We start from the raw sequence: 15,610 nt of genomic DNA on the forward strand, positions 1-15,610 counted from the left end.
CAAGTGGGCTGAGCTCAACATACTAATTAGCTGCTCTGTCACAACAGCAGTCACAAATGGGGACAAAGGCTGCCCCATTTCTCCAGTCATCAAATGCAACAAAGTTAGTAAAAGGGATGTCTATATCCATGGCAAAGATGGATTGAAGAACTCATTCAAAGAGTAAACAGGATTTTTGCAAGATCTATTATGAAGCTGACAATTTTTGGTTAGCCTGTAATAAGAAGGAAAAGAATGGAACCAAAATCCTTGTTTAGATTCAAAATATTTTTTCAAAAGGGAAGTAATGCAACAGCTGAAGAAACTGAGCTCTTTACTTATGCAAAACACTTCAGTGTATTTCAAGTAGAAATAACTTTTTTTCCCTGCAAGAAGTGAAAATGGAACTAAGTAATAGCCGGCTCAATATCAGCCCTGGTCCCTTTTCCAGACATTTAAGTACATCTCTATTTACTCACAGCAGATTGTCACCCTCAAAAGGAATTTTCATACATCTAAGCAATGTGAATAAAGGCTTGCAGAGCAGAAGCTGTAATACAGTCAGTATCATTAGCCTACAGAAGAAAAGGAATGAAAACTCTGTAGTAGGTTTTGCAGATGTCTAAGCACAAACATCTTACACTCTGAGAAAGCAAGTAAGCCCTGTGGTTTTCTTGCAGTGTACCAGAGTAATAAAGCTTATTTCTTCTCCTTTCTACAGTCTAGTTTTAAAATGATTTAACAAAACCCCTCTCAGAAGTGTATTTGCTCTGTGCTCTCTGCTATACTTTCCACCCTAGTATAAAGCCCCAAAGCAGCTGGGCACAACACTGAATTGAGGTGGCCTCGTCACAACCTTCAGAAGTTCCTCAGAAGCTCCTGCAACAGTCTAACACTTTAAACACCTCACACTTGGGCACCTGAAAGTTTACTATCTCCCATCTTGGGGTGTAGGAAGAACAACTGTTATTTACTTTGAGGGAGATGGGGAATTAAGCTTTCAACCTTTGTGTCCTTGCTCTCTAGCCACTGGCTTTCATTTTTAAACTCCTTTGCTTGCTATTCATCCCTTTTTTGATCTGCTTCTCTAATTTTCATCAACCTTTGAAAAACTCCACAAAGTAAACTTTTAAAAACAGAAATGCTTTTAACAGAGGAGTTGAGACTTGATACTAAGAAATGAATGCAGAAACTTCTCGTTTTTTCATGTGTACTATTTCCATGAGTATATTTTCCAGAGTATTGTAGAAGATCTATGTATCTGAAAACCCTTTTCCCCTCCCACTTTATAGGTGCTTCCTTAGATCATGACAGCTACAGACAACTCCTACATTCCACAACTTCAGCCAAGAAACAATTTCTTTTCTCTGATTATTGCAATACACTTCAAACATATAATACTTTGGCCATTTTGAATTGAACTCAGGCAACATTAGAAGGTTGCTCAGGTTATGTAGAGATATCTGATGCTTTAATAGGTAAAATTATTAAAAGTGTGCCAACATAACCAGATTACTTCTAAGGATACTGAAATACCTTTAAACACACAAAACTTCTGATAGGCGTTCCGTAGGTTTAATGTTTTGAGCTGCGCCTCCAGACGCATTTGGAAAAAAGAACATAGCAGTCTTTCAGACTGCCACACAACATGCTAAAAAATATGATTTTGCACAGCTAATCCTAATTCCTATTTTATTACTGTTAGTTGAGCACCATCCTAAAACAGAAGTGATGAATTTTTGAAATGACTTGCTGAAATGCAGCACAGATTAGTGTGATATTATTGTTCATGCATTTCCTTTAATAAGAAGGAACTATAACACAGATTAGTGATTAAAAGAAATAAAAATAAATGGGATAAAGGCTTCCCAAGTGAGAGTCGTGGCATCTGGTCCACTTTCTTTTGATTCACTTAGATTACTTAACATGCAGACAAAGCATCATCCCCTCTACATGACAGTCTCAGTATGCTAGTATTAACTCTGAGGTAGAGTTACTCCAGTTGCCAGGAAAACAATCATTAAAAAAATACAGCAACAAATAAAAATAACTTAATAACAACTATACATGAGAATGCCGGGGAGGTAGACTTAAAAAAATGCTTTAATTGCACTAAATATAATGTCTTTACATATGCCCATGCAACAGTATTTTATTATCATACGTCCAATGGATTTGACAGTTTCAGGAAGAAATATGAGCAATAGTAGCCAATTTCATGAGAGAAATATGCTCAGCACAATCTGGAAAACTAGTTGGGCTTCAATGGATGTTTTCAACCTCCCTAATATAGAATTTCTTTTTGTTCTTCTCAGATTCAACTTTTCCAATACATGAAAAAAAAATTATCTGCAGGGAAAGATTTCTCCCTCATTTAATAAAATCCATAAATCTTTAGAGATTATAAATTTTTTTCACTGTCTACTGCATTAAATTTTACCCCCAAAAGAATCTTTAGGAAAATATTTATCTTCCTGTATGATTTCTATAAGAAGTGGATTAGAAAACAATGTGGTAAAGGACTATGGCAACCTTCTACAAGTAGACAAAACTATTTTGCTTTAGGGAAAAAAACAGTTTTAAAGAGATACAAAAAGCACAAAACCAAAGAAAATAATCAGCCTACATTTGGTACAGCAGTTTTTTTTTTTTTTAATTACAGCAATATAGAATTTTATCAAGCTTTTAAACTATAACATTTAATATTTAGAAACAATAAAACACTTATTTTAAATTTTTCATGGGTATATTGAAGTAATTTAGGAGGCGTATATAGCATAAGATTGACCCACCTTTGGGTCAGGTATGTTGCCTCACCTCCTCCCACGCATTCTTCCCATCCATTACATGGCACTGAAAGTTGGTAATGTTCTCTCACTGTGATATGGGCCTTGTCTCAAGTCCTTCTGCACTACCTAGCAGGGATCTGTGACTAGTGCTCTGAGGGAAGCACTACCCCTATGCAGAACTGCAGCTGCACGATCAGACCACAGCACTCAACTGTCAGGGATACCTTACTACATACATTAGTATATGCCCTCAATTAAGTTACACCCAGTATCTCATGCTGATTTAAAAATCAGTGAAGGAATTCTGGTGATTCCCTGGCATTCGTAACAAGTTCAGCCAGCAACCTTTGCTCTTTTGTAACTATCATTGAATGCTTTTTCCATCGTCTGCCTCCATAAATTATTGGGGAAAAATATATTGTATTCTCACACTCCAATTACGAAATTTTAGATGCACAAATTTGAACAGCCGTCAACAGGTTATTTTCCAGCTTGTTTAGAGGCTGTAATACCTTCCTCCATTTAATTGCTTTGGGAAGTAATCTAACAGCTCCAATAGTTAAAGCAATAAAGGCCAGAAGGATGTAAGAGAATTCCCCCAGGGGACATTGAAGAAAAATAGAAAGATAGCTTCAAGAAATGCAAAAGGAATTCATTATTTCAAGCAGCTCATTTCTAGTTGGTAATAAAGTACTTGGCTCCACCATTGAGCTCTCTGCTCTTACTTTCTTCATATAGTCTAGTCATCCAGGGTTGAAAGCAGGTTTCAATGAAACTGTTGGTGAGTTCTGTCACAATTTATATAGATTTCACTGGCAGTTTCTCTTCAAGAATATTTCTTTTCCCAGACATCATGATGGCCCTGTTTTTAAAAGAATTATTTGCATGCACAAAGATAACACATCTGCTTATCTCCAGACACATGTTGAGCATGCAACTCACAGATCCTGTACTTTGGAAAGAAGTCAGTAAGCTGCAGTATGTGGTAGAAGAAAGAGGGTGGGGGGGAAGGAATAAAGGTAAAATGTAGTCTATTTAGCACATCTGAAAAATAAGCTTAAGCTCCTTCTAGTTCCAGCAGCTGCCTATAATGGAAAAAATGAAGACTGGCCGTTGCCAAAGAAGTGGGCAGTAAGAAACAACAGATGTGAAATTTCAGCAACATCATTGGCTAGGTCAGTTTCACAGATGCTTGAGAGCCAGGGTCCCTCTTGGGCTGCAGCATTCTCAGAGGCACACTTGCTTTTTCTGCTGCTGAACTGTTGTTCCTCCTGCTTAGCTGAATTCACTCAGTAACCTCACCCATGAATGCAACTGACGGGAAACATCCATGTCCTCACAAGCATGTGTAAAGGCTCCTCACTTAAAGTTAGTCACTCCATTTTCCAAAATCATATTAATATTTCATGTCTCTCTTCCTTAGTCCTGTTCATCCCTCTTTTTGTTTCATGGAAACTTACAGTGAGTGGGGAAGACAGGTCCTTCAAGACAAGATCTTAGTACATGAGGCTCACAAAGAAAGCAAGATCAAAGAAACCAATTTAATCTGTTTTGCACATTTTTCAGAGAAAGGGCAGTGACTGAAAAATGCCCCTCAAAGAGTCAACTCCAATTACACAAGTAATTTTCAAGGATGAATCAAGTTTCTTGATGGAGTTTAAAGGGGAAATTATGAATATAAGGTCTGTAGAAACTATCACATCAAGAGCAGCTCCTGTCACCCAATTTGCAGGGTTAAATTGACTTCAGTTCAAATTAAAATAAAATGAAAGGTTATATTTAGGCATCAGAAATATGGCTTGAAATTGTAATGCAGATAACAAAGATAACTGTTACTTTAGGAAAAAAAAAAAACAATTAAAAAGTTGTATTAGAAAAAAATACACCTAGTACCAGCAACTAATATAATCAGAACTGTAGCTAGGCTGTCACAACCATTATAAGACACTTTTCTGTTGAGTTCAAAATATGGTTGTAAAATGCAGCTCTTAATAAGCCTAGGCTTCCATGCTATGTTTCATCTGGTGTATTTATTACCTGTTGCTGAAAGAAACAGCATCACTCTTCCCATCAACTTCCAGCTGCTTATTGCGGCTTTGTCCCTCTTGTTACATCTAGTAATTTCTCACCCACAGGACAAGCTGGGCCAGCTTGTTCCTAATAGGTTCCTGATTAAGTTTTTCTTCACTGGCAGTTAGGGGTGTTTTTTCTGAATCAGCTGCTTACCTTGAACTCAACTTGGGACTGGGAGCTGATGCAAGAGAGGGAAAGAACAGGCTGAAGTATCCCTTTTGGCATCAGCCTGAGTTGCACAAGACCAGATGCAATATTAACCCATGCTGTGGAAAACATTACTAGTTTTCCTCTTGTAGAAGAAATATTCAAGTGTTTTCAGGATTCCATATAATACAGTGCGTTTCTGAGAGCTAATGGGAAACTCTCAGAGGAAAAATTGTAATACTATAGCAAATAAAGGACTCCACAGGACAACAAAGCACAGTGACAAGGACAGAGCCTCAATATGTGGACAACAGGTTTTGCAATCTAAGTCGACAAGAGAAGTAAGAAATTCATTACCTTTCCTAATATGACTTAGCAGGTTAATAACAGAGGCAGAAGTCAAATGCAGGAGTTGGGACAGGCAGCTCTATGCACTACATCACACCTCTTCCTGTAGCAGCAATTGCTATTTACTCACTGCTTGTGATATGCCATCTCCATGCCAAGAACCACACTAGGTTCCATTAATAATAACACAAAAACGAACCATTGCATTTGCTAATCCATAAGCAAATTATTAGTTCAACGTGGTTTACTCCACCTGAAAGTTCCCAGTGCCTTCCGAAAAACTTGAAAACGTAATATTTTTCTGAATCAGTAACATGTCCTTTATTCCCTCTAATGACAGACAAAATGAAAGAAAATGGAAAAAAGACTTCCAATTTTATTTTTGTTTCTATTAAATGGAAGTGAGGTGAAATTTGAAATTAGATTTCAGATTTTGGGTATTTGTTTTTTGTTGTTGGGCTCTACACAGGGTTCACCAGATGGGGCAAACTTTTTTGTGATAGTTTTGTGTTAGGAAAAAGAGACACACAGGACTTTTTTGGTCTTCAGCTTTTTGTTTACTGTTATATTATCTAAAGTTTTGCATGCTGTCTAAACTAGACTCAGCATGCAGGAAAAATCTACTTTTGCTGAGTCATCTCACTGGAGCGTGGATTACCATCAGCCGTGATGTGAGGTCCTGGAAGGATCTTAGCACCCCTGCACTAAGAAATCACTTTTTTGCCTAATATTATATGGAAAACAAAAATAACTGGTGCTTTCTTGCCTAATACAATTTCAGAGTCTAACCATTATGTTTATTAAAAAAGGCATTAATAAGCTTCTATCCTACTTATATTTCAACAAAAGGAGCACACACAAGCGAGGAACTACATGAATGCTCAAAAGAGTAGGCAAAATACTGATAATTTTATTAAGAGATTAGCAGAAGGTAATCTACTCCTTTAGAGTTTTATTTTAGTTGTTTATTTATTGCTTCCAGTAAAAAATCTTATTAATTATTTTGCTACAACTGAAGATTTTTATGCAAATAAGTGCTTAACTATTTCCAAACATTTCCCCAAGACAAATTATGCAATGCCTTTGAATAAAATGCAGACAACTTGATTTTGCTGTGTTCACAAGAAAGACAACATTATTTACATATTTTGTTATGAAGGAAAAGTTATCATTTCAATTTTCATTTAAACATATTAGATCCTCACAGTTAATCTTATCAGTTGTGCAGTTTCATCATCACCACTACACTTAACCCTGTACACTGGTTTTCCATCTGCTGCTGCTAACAGTCACTCAAGTTGTTTTTTAAGTTTGGTTATTAATGCACATGCTGTGTTTCTGTTCTGTTGTAAAGTGTCATAGGACTCTCCCCTTAGCTGGTCTGAGGCACATTATTATAAAGTAAGTTATATTATCTGTAACACTATCCAAAAAGCAATTCAAAAGCATTTAATAAGATGTGTTTGAATAAGAGTCTCTTCAATTCTTAAGCATCTTGTTCTTAAACAGCATCAAAATTGGAGAAAAGAATATCTGTATTTTTTGTTGAATATAGATTTATGAACTGACTATAATGCTTTCATTCTGTCTGTGCACTGATGATTACATGGATACAACATGGATACAACAGTTTAGTCCTGGTAATTGTCAGGCAGTGGAGGATGGGAGCAAGGGGCAGATTAAAATGTAGGCAAAAAAGAATTATCCATAACTAGCTGAAAAACTTTAAATTCACTTATCTAGTTTTTCTAGTTAAATGCTAGCAGAAATAAAGAGGACATAGTAAATATAGACCTACATGAATGCAAATATTCTAAACTGAGATGCCTTTTCTAAATTGTTACTAAATGCTAATTTTTGAAAGGAAGAGTAAACGTACTTTTCAGAGGCCATTACAACAGAAAAAGAAAAAAATCAAGGCAAAGGCACAAAATCCCTTAAATATGAAATATTTCACATAGGTTGGCTCTGCCATGGAAACCAGACAACTAGAAACATTACATTATTCCAAATAACCATCTCTTGATAAGAAAATGCAGTTGCTTTTTGGAAGTATTATTTTACTCTTCTTCCATTGGTCTCTTTCCCCAGGCAGCCAGTGACAGGGGAAATGGCTTCAAACTGCACCAAGGGAAGGTTCAGGTTGGACGTTAGGAAGGATTTTTTTACTTAAAAGGTGGTTAAGCATTGGAACGGGTTCCACAGGGATATGGTGGTCACCATCCCTGGAAGTGTTCATGAAACAACTGCATGTGGTGCTTCATGTCCTTAGCTGATATGGTGGTGTTTGGTCGAAGGTTGGACTCAATGATCCTGGAGGTCTTTTCCAATCTTAATGATTCTATGATTCTCTTCTATTATATAATTGTTAAGCACAAGTAACACTGATTTTATCTGCATGTTTATAAGGCTCTATTTGACAGCCTACACCTACAGACAGAGAAGTGCAAATAATATATTTATGAAAAGATTACAAAACTCACTTTTTAAAGTATTTTAAATTTTTAAAATTCTTTCTTAGATCCTTCTTGCACTCTTCTCTAGTCAAAATGATACATATTTGGCACACACAATGCAAAGAATCAGCAATAAGCATAAGGGATCGGGAAAATAATTTAACTTTACAAAGGATACCACAGTTTGCAGAGGTGGAGTTAAAAACTACAAACAAAGACTGCATTTTAAAGAAAAAAAAATTTGTCTTGTAAGCTGAATTCGATAAGTAATTTATTAACTTACTTCAGGTTTCTAGAGTGATATTCTATAATGATATATTCTAGAATGATATCTCATTTTATAATTGCTAAACGTATAAATTTACATTATTCTGAAAAGCCAGTTCAGGCATCATTATTTTAATACGATAATTTTTTAAGTTACCTTCAAAAATTATCATATTACTATATTTCAACATATAATTTTTGAAGTTACCACTTCAAAAAGTACAGGTAGAACTGATACTTTAAAGTTTTTTCTAAGTCAGGGCGATATGAGGAGAGGCTTCATTTATCAAGAGCAGCCAATGAAACCATCTCCTCCTCTCCTTCTTAAAATTTCTGCTTAAATGCTCTGGACAGGAACTTGGTGCTCAGCAGAAAATATTCAGAAGGTATAAACTACTGAACAACTTTCATCCTTCCTTTGCAGTAGTAAAACTTCAGCATGTGAAAACACAGAAAATATTATCAGAATTTCATTGACTCACCACTGCTTCAAATCCTTAGGTCTTAGTCAACCACTTCAGACACCTGGCAATACCTACAGAAAAAAGATTATACAAAACATAAGAAACATACAAAGACAAAAACATCAAAACAATATTCATGATTAGTATTGGCGGCTGGAATGGGAAAAATTGTTCTTGTAAGAGATTATGTGCACATGAGTAATGTTTCACTACAAGGCCACTTTTGCTTAGCTAGAAACGCAGCTACTCTAGACATCACTCCAGACACGAAGGCACTAAGAAAAAGCACAAACCCTCGACTTCAGGAGGGTAGACTTCAGACTCTTCAGGGATCAGTCTGATGAAGTATCAATGGGACAAAGCCCTGGCTGGGAGCAAGACCCAAGAAAACTCACTAATATCCAAGAATCACCTCCTCCAAGCTCAGGGACCATGCGTCCCAACAAGAAGGAAGTCAGGCAGAAATGCCAGGCCTGCATGGATGAACAAGAAGCTTGCAGACAGACATAAACCAAAGGGCAGAAGCAACGACAGGTAGCCTGGGAGGAATGTAGAGAGAATGTCTGAGAAGCCAGGGATAAGGCTAGGAAAGCTAAAGCCCTGATAGAATTAAACCTCTCCAGAGACATGAAGGACAACAAGAAAAGCTTCTTGAACAGGTATGTTTGTGATAAAAGCAAGATGGGAAAATGTGGTCCCTCTCTGCAAGGAAACAGGAGATGTGGTTACCCAGGACGTGAAGAAAGCTGAGGTACCCTGTAAGTTTTGCCTCAGTTTTCACTGGCAAGTGCTCCAGCTATGCTGCTCGAATTGCAGAAGGCTAAGAAAGACATGGAACTACTGGAAAGGGTCCAGTGAAGGACTGCAAAGATTATCATAGGATCATAGAATATCATGAGTTGGATGGAACCCACAAGTAGTGTCCAGCTCCTGGCTCTGTGCAGGATAATCCCCCAAATCACTCCACATGACTGAGAGAACTGTTCAAACACTTCCTGAACTCTGTCAGGCTTGGTGCTGTGACCACGTCTCTGGGGAGCTTGTTCCAGTGCCCAGCCACCCTCAGAGTGAAGAACTTTTTTCTGATATTCAGGAAATACAGCTGCATGCTGGTTTCCCATGTCATACCACTGCTCAGCAAAGATAACAACACTTATCCATTTCAGCTTGTGAGGAAGTTGTAGACTGCAGGGTTATGGTTAGGGGACTGGAGTATTTTTCCTCTGAGGAAAGGCTGAGTGAGAAACCACACTCTGTAGGACAAGGACTGTAGGACAAGATCAGGTTTGCAACCATCCTCAGGAACTGAACGTGCACATGTCCATGGAACCTAATGGTGCAGAAGTCCACAGGACCTGATGAGATACATTCTGAGTAAACAGGACACTATCCACCGCATTTGAGAAGTTGTGGCAGTCTGGTGAAGTTCCCATTGACTGAAAAACGGGAATTGTAACCTCCATTTAAAAAAAAAGGGGTAGAAGAATAAGACTACAGGCCAGTCATTCTCACCTCTGTGCCCACCAAGACAATGGAGAAGATCTTCCTGGAAACTATGCTAAGGCACATGGAAAATAAGGAGGTGACTGGTGACAGCCAGGCTTCACAAAGGGCAAATCATGCCTGATGAATCTGGCCTTCTATGATGGGATTACACTGTTGTAGATGAGGAAAGAACCACTGATTTCACATACTTGGACTTGTGAAAAACATCTGCCATGGTCCTTGTCTCTAGCCTGGAAAGACATGTATTTGACAGATGGACCACACAGTGGATTAAGAATTGGCTGGATGGTTGCAGTCAAAGAGTTTCAGTCAAAACTCAGGTCCAAGTGGAAACCAGGGCTGGTGTTCCTCAGATGTTGGTTTTGGAACCACTAAAGTCTAACATCTTTGTCAGGGACATGGACAGTGCAACTGAGCACACCCTCAGCAAGCTTGGTGATGTCACCGGGCTGTACGTGGTCAAGACACTAGAGGGAAGGAATGACATCCAGACAGAACATGACAGGCTTGAGAGGGGGGCCTGTGCAAACCTCATCAAGCTCAAGAATGATGCATCCTAATAAGCAAGAAATTGGGCAAATGGGGCTAGGGACCTGCACAGATAAACAAGGAACTCCTGTCATTAATCAAGAATAAGCAGGAAATACACAGGAGATGGAAGCAGGATCTGGCCATTTGTAATGAATATAAAGGGAGGCTGTTAAAACTAAGTAGAAATGACACAAGGAAAGCCAAGGCCCACCTAGAATTAAATCTGGCCATTGATGTCAAAGACAACAAGAGGGACTTCTTCAAATATATCAATAACAAAGAAAAATTAGAATTTTGTGGTCCTGTTGCTAAATGGAGGGAGGGACCCTAGTAACAGAGAATGAAGAGAAGCCAGAAGATGACATTTCACTGAATGTCTTCTTTGCTTCATTCTTCACTGACAAGACCAGCCCTCAGGGTTCTCTGACCCAGGAGACATGGGTAAGGCAATTCTGGAGTGAAGACTTTCCCTTGGTCCAGGAAGATAGGCGTAGAGACCACATAGGTAAACTTGACATCCACAAGTCCGTATGTCCTGATGGGATTCATCTACAAGTGCTGCAGACATGACTGCAAGGCTGCTCACAATGGAAGAAAGCGCATGTCAACCAAGTGTTCAACAAGGGAAAGAAGGAGGACCCTGGAAACTACCAGCCAGTCAGCCTCACCTTGATCCCTGGAAAGGTGATGGGAGCATCTCATTCAGAAAGGCTATCCACATGGGTGATCAGGAATAGTCAGCATGGATTGACTCAAATCCTCCTTGACCAACCTGATTGCCATCTTTAATGAAACCAGCACCTGGAGGGATGAAGGGAGAACAATGGATATTGTCTACTTTGACTTCAGTAGATTTCCTTACACAAACTCAGGGATGTGGGCTGGATGAGTGGACCGTGAGGTGGATCAAGGACTGGCTGAACAACAGAAACCAGAAGGTTACAATCAGTGTCACAGGGTCGAGTTGGAGGCCTGTCCCTAGTAGTGTCCCTCAAGGTTCAATGCTGTACTGTTTAACTTCATCCGTGAGTTGGATGAAGGGGCAGATGCCTGATCAGCAAATTCACTGATGATACAAATCTGGGCAGTGTCCAATACTTCTGAGTGCTGGACAGGCTGAGGCAGCTGGGCTTGCTCAGCCTCGAGAAGAGACAAGTGAGAGGGGACCTCATGAATATCTATCAGGATCTGAGGAGAGGTATCCAGACAATGGACCTGGCTGTTCTCAGAGTCGCTGAGTAGTAGAACAAGAGGCAATGGGCAGACACTGATGCACAGGAAATTCCAACTGAACATGAGGAAGAACTTTTTTACTCTGTGGCTGACTGAGCACTGGAACAGATTGCCCAGAGAGGCTGTGGAGTCTCCCTGGACATAATTTAAGAACTGGACATAATTTAAGAACTGCCTGGACACAATCCTGTGCCTCCAGGATGTTCCTGCTTGTGCAGGGAGATTGGAACACAGGATCCACTGTGGTTGGCCCCTTCCAACAAAATCCATTTCATGATTCTGTGACCTTCTAGCAGACTTCCAGTACCTGAAGAGGGTCTAAAAGAAAGTGAGAGAGTGTCTTTTTACCATGTAGTGATAGAACGGGGGGAGAGGCTTTAGACTGAAAGAGGACAGGCTTAGATTAGATGTAAGAAAGAAATTCACTGTGAGGGATTGACACAGGCTGCCTGGAGAAGTTGTGGATGCCTCAATCCTGAAATTTCCAAAGCCACATTAGATAGAGCTTTGAGAAACCTGGCCTAGTAGAGGATGTCCCTGCCCACAACAGGGGGCTGGAAGCAGAAAACCTTTGAGATCCCTTCCAACCCAAACTATCATCCTGTGAACTTATGATTCTATGAAGCAGTGACACATAAACTAAACACACAAAAAATCACATATTTTTCTGTTCCTCTGTTCTACTAATGAAGTATACCTATCAAAATCTGAAAATACATTTAGGATTATTTGTATATTCTGTGGCAATTTATAATAACACTTTAAAATCAAGTATGACTTAGGAAGAACTCCAAAAGATCCTAAACCACTGCAATAAAAACCTGACCAACATAGCCTGGTCATTCCAAAAATGTACCTATAAACTTCTGCCACCCTATTTCATGGAATTAAGTAAGGACAAACACAAATTCTTGTACCTGAGATGGACAAATCCCTTGGAGACATTGGGCACTGGCCACCCAGGGCACACTTCCTGAAACAGAGCTGGGGTCCAGGCAGAAAGTGGTCTAAACACAGTTTGCCTTGGCAACAAGGAAGGCCAAAACCATCCTGAGATATGTCTACAGGCTAAGATCCCACTAATAAGCTATTATTCACCTTCAGCCAACACTTTCAGGAATATACATCTTGAACAGTTTTGAATCCCCACTAACAAAAGGCAATAAATTAAGGTGGCAAAAGTAAGGTTAGGTTGATTCAGCAATATTGAAATACAGAATTTCCCATGGTAATAGCAAATCCTGCACTATTTTACATTCATCAGGACAAGATATATGAAGAACCTCCCCTTACATAAAAAAAAAAGTGAGTCAGAAAGTCAGTTCACTCTTACAAAGGGAGATAATCTGGCCTTGGTGAAGATGGTTTAACAACAGAAAAGCTGGTGCAGAACTTCCAACAAAGTGTGCTTCTGAGGACAAAAGAAAGTGTACTAGAAGCTCTGCAAAGTCAAACATAGCTTAAAATGGCCTCTGAATTCCTGGCACATAGAATATTCCTACAGGAAAAAAATGAAATAGCATCAAAAAACACCAACTGACTGGACCAAGCAGCTGTGATTTCTTCAGCTTTTCTGTCTCAAAAACAGTTAGCACAGCAATGAAAACATAGCAGCATTAGCAGAGGCAGAGACTATTTTCAGGAACAAAAAGTGCCAAATTGTTTTACTTAAACTCAAGTACCAAAAAACACAGGATCAATTTTAAGTACACATCAACACACCTAATTGTCTGAATAATCCATCAGGCGCTGCTTATAAGGAAAAATTCCTTGCTTGGAGTCTGAGCTCCCTAAAAAATAGTACAGTCAGGGTAAGACAGGATCAGCCCACAGAGGAAGCTGTAGAAAAGCTTCTCTTTCACAGAGCCATCCATCTGCCAACGGCACAGCAGTGTTCTTCCTCACGTGCACACAAAAACTCAAAAAATACTAAAACTTTGAAAAATGAGGAAAGTAAGTACAATATCTTAAAAGTCTCCTTTTTGTCACCACTTTTGTGACAAAGCTAACAAGAAGAAATTCCACGCACCTTCCATTACCCCATCACCACACAGACTCTTCCCTTATGCTGCAAAAGGCCAAATCCTCCCAAACAAATCAAAATGAGAAAAACACATGTAGGCTTTCATTCTTTCTCTCAGGAGGTCTTACAGATTTTGCAATAGCTCAGACAGATTTCTAGAACAGCTGGCAAAAACACATAAAATCTGTTTCTTCCTTTCTACTCATCTAGATGTAAGTTTGATAGCATTATCTCCACCCCTCCAAAAAAGGTGGAAACACACATTCTTAATTTTTAGCTCCTTTCTCATTTGCAACAGATAAATGTCTTAGCGTAACTAAGAGAGAAAGAGTCTCTGTAACAAGCTGAGCCATTGATTTAAAGTTCTCTTATTTATAGCCAACAGGAGAATCAAATAGACTTGATACTGCTAAGAGAACACAATGGGTTTGATAACATTCCCATGTCACATACCCTGTCTTTGTACACAGTAGGAAGTGGGTATACTTAGACTACCCAGCACAAATACAATAAAAAAAGAATACAGATATATCTGCTGTATCTTAAAACATCCTTTTCAAGTAGCTTTTTCTTCAGATATACTACTGTGTGATACTTCCATGTATTATATAACAGCAAGTACTGAAATCAAAGAAATATTTGCTTACTTCAAGAAGGTTTGTATGACCAATTATGTCACTATGAATAGAAATAATGCATTCAATGGGTTCTTTGTCTTTTGCTATCAATGCAGAACAACATAAAATGAAATTTAAAAAAACAAGTAGCATTTCATAGGCGTCAATAAGGCTACCTTCAGAAATAACAGCAAAACAAGAAGGACAAAGTATGCTCTTTAGGGATACTCTGATAGTAGGTTTAAAAAAACCCTCAAGTAACAGTGCCCTCTAAATTAATGAGAATGCTTAACACCATAGGAGGATAAAAACTAAAGATATATAACAGATTTTTTAACATTTCTTCTCAGGCTCATTATTTTCTCTTTCACACAAACATACAAAAGAAAAAAAAATCCAGTTTTCCTTTTTCTATAATCTTCCTAATTTGTTCAATCTAGATCATGCTATGTATCTATCTGTATGTAATTTAAAGCAAATTTAAAAGAGTCATAGAGAGCAGCCTAATTTACAAGCTGTTTCAAAGAGAACAGAAGAAAAAATCCTATTTCATACTACAAAAATATTTTCCCCTTATGCACCTGTCCTGAAGTTTACACTTAATAAAAGCCAGATGTACTTCTAACACACTGATCCCTGTTCTTAATGCCAGTTTTCCCAGTGCACCACCTCTACCAAGAAAGCAGCACAGCATAGTTTTATACATCATTAAAATGTTTAAACCAAATAATACATTTTTTATAATCCTAGCAATTCTCACAATACCAAGCAGAATAAATACAGAAGCATTAAGAGACCTGCACTGCAGATGAAAGATCCCTCTTAGCCTTTTACCTAATACAATAACAGTGAGTGGTAAATGAATCAAATCACATTTCTTAAACAAGCCAGTCATTACCAACCAAAGCAAAATATGCAAATTCGGCTTTAGTAAAGATATTATGTAAAATTTGTTTTGGCTTCTAAAGTTTGTTTCAGCTAAGCATAAATCTTTATTTGAAATTTGTAATATAGAACATCAGCCATGAGCTTGATCCCACATTCACTGAAGTCAATGGGAGTTCTCATCTTTAGCATTATCCATGAGGATAAAAGGACATAAACTGTTTATTTTAAAGGCAGTGTAAAAGCACTTAACAAGTTCACTTTACAACATGCTTCTTGAGTCACACCTCTG

The 15,610-nt window shown here is 38.3% G+C and overlaps 1 protein-coding gene across 1 annotated transcript in view; it reads right to left on the bottom strand.

Annotated features, from left to right (window-relative positions):
* Positions 1–15,610, bottom strand: part of LHFPL2 (LHFPL tetraspan subfamily member 2) — a 118,116-nt gene that overhangs the window by 49,208 nt on the left and 53,298 nt on the right. The window contains exon 2 of the mRNA XM_059492290.1: positions 8,542–8,594. The gene's annotated coding sequence lies outside the window, so the exon portion shown is untranslated. The remainder of the gene's footprint in view (positions 1–8,541; positions 8,595–15,610) is intronic.

The sequence above is a fragment of the Ammospiza nelsoni genome, chromosome Z (genome assembly GCF_027579445.1).
Source record: "Ammospiza nelsoni isolate bAmmNel1 chromosome Z, bAmmNel1.pri, whole genome shotgun sequence".
NCBI lineage: Eukaryota > Metazoa > Chordata > Aves > Passeriformes > Passerellidae > Ammospiza > Ammospiza nelsoni.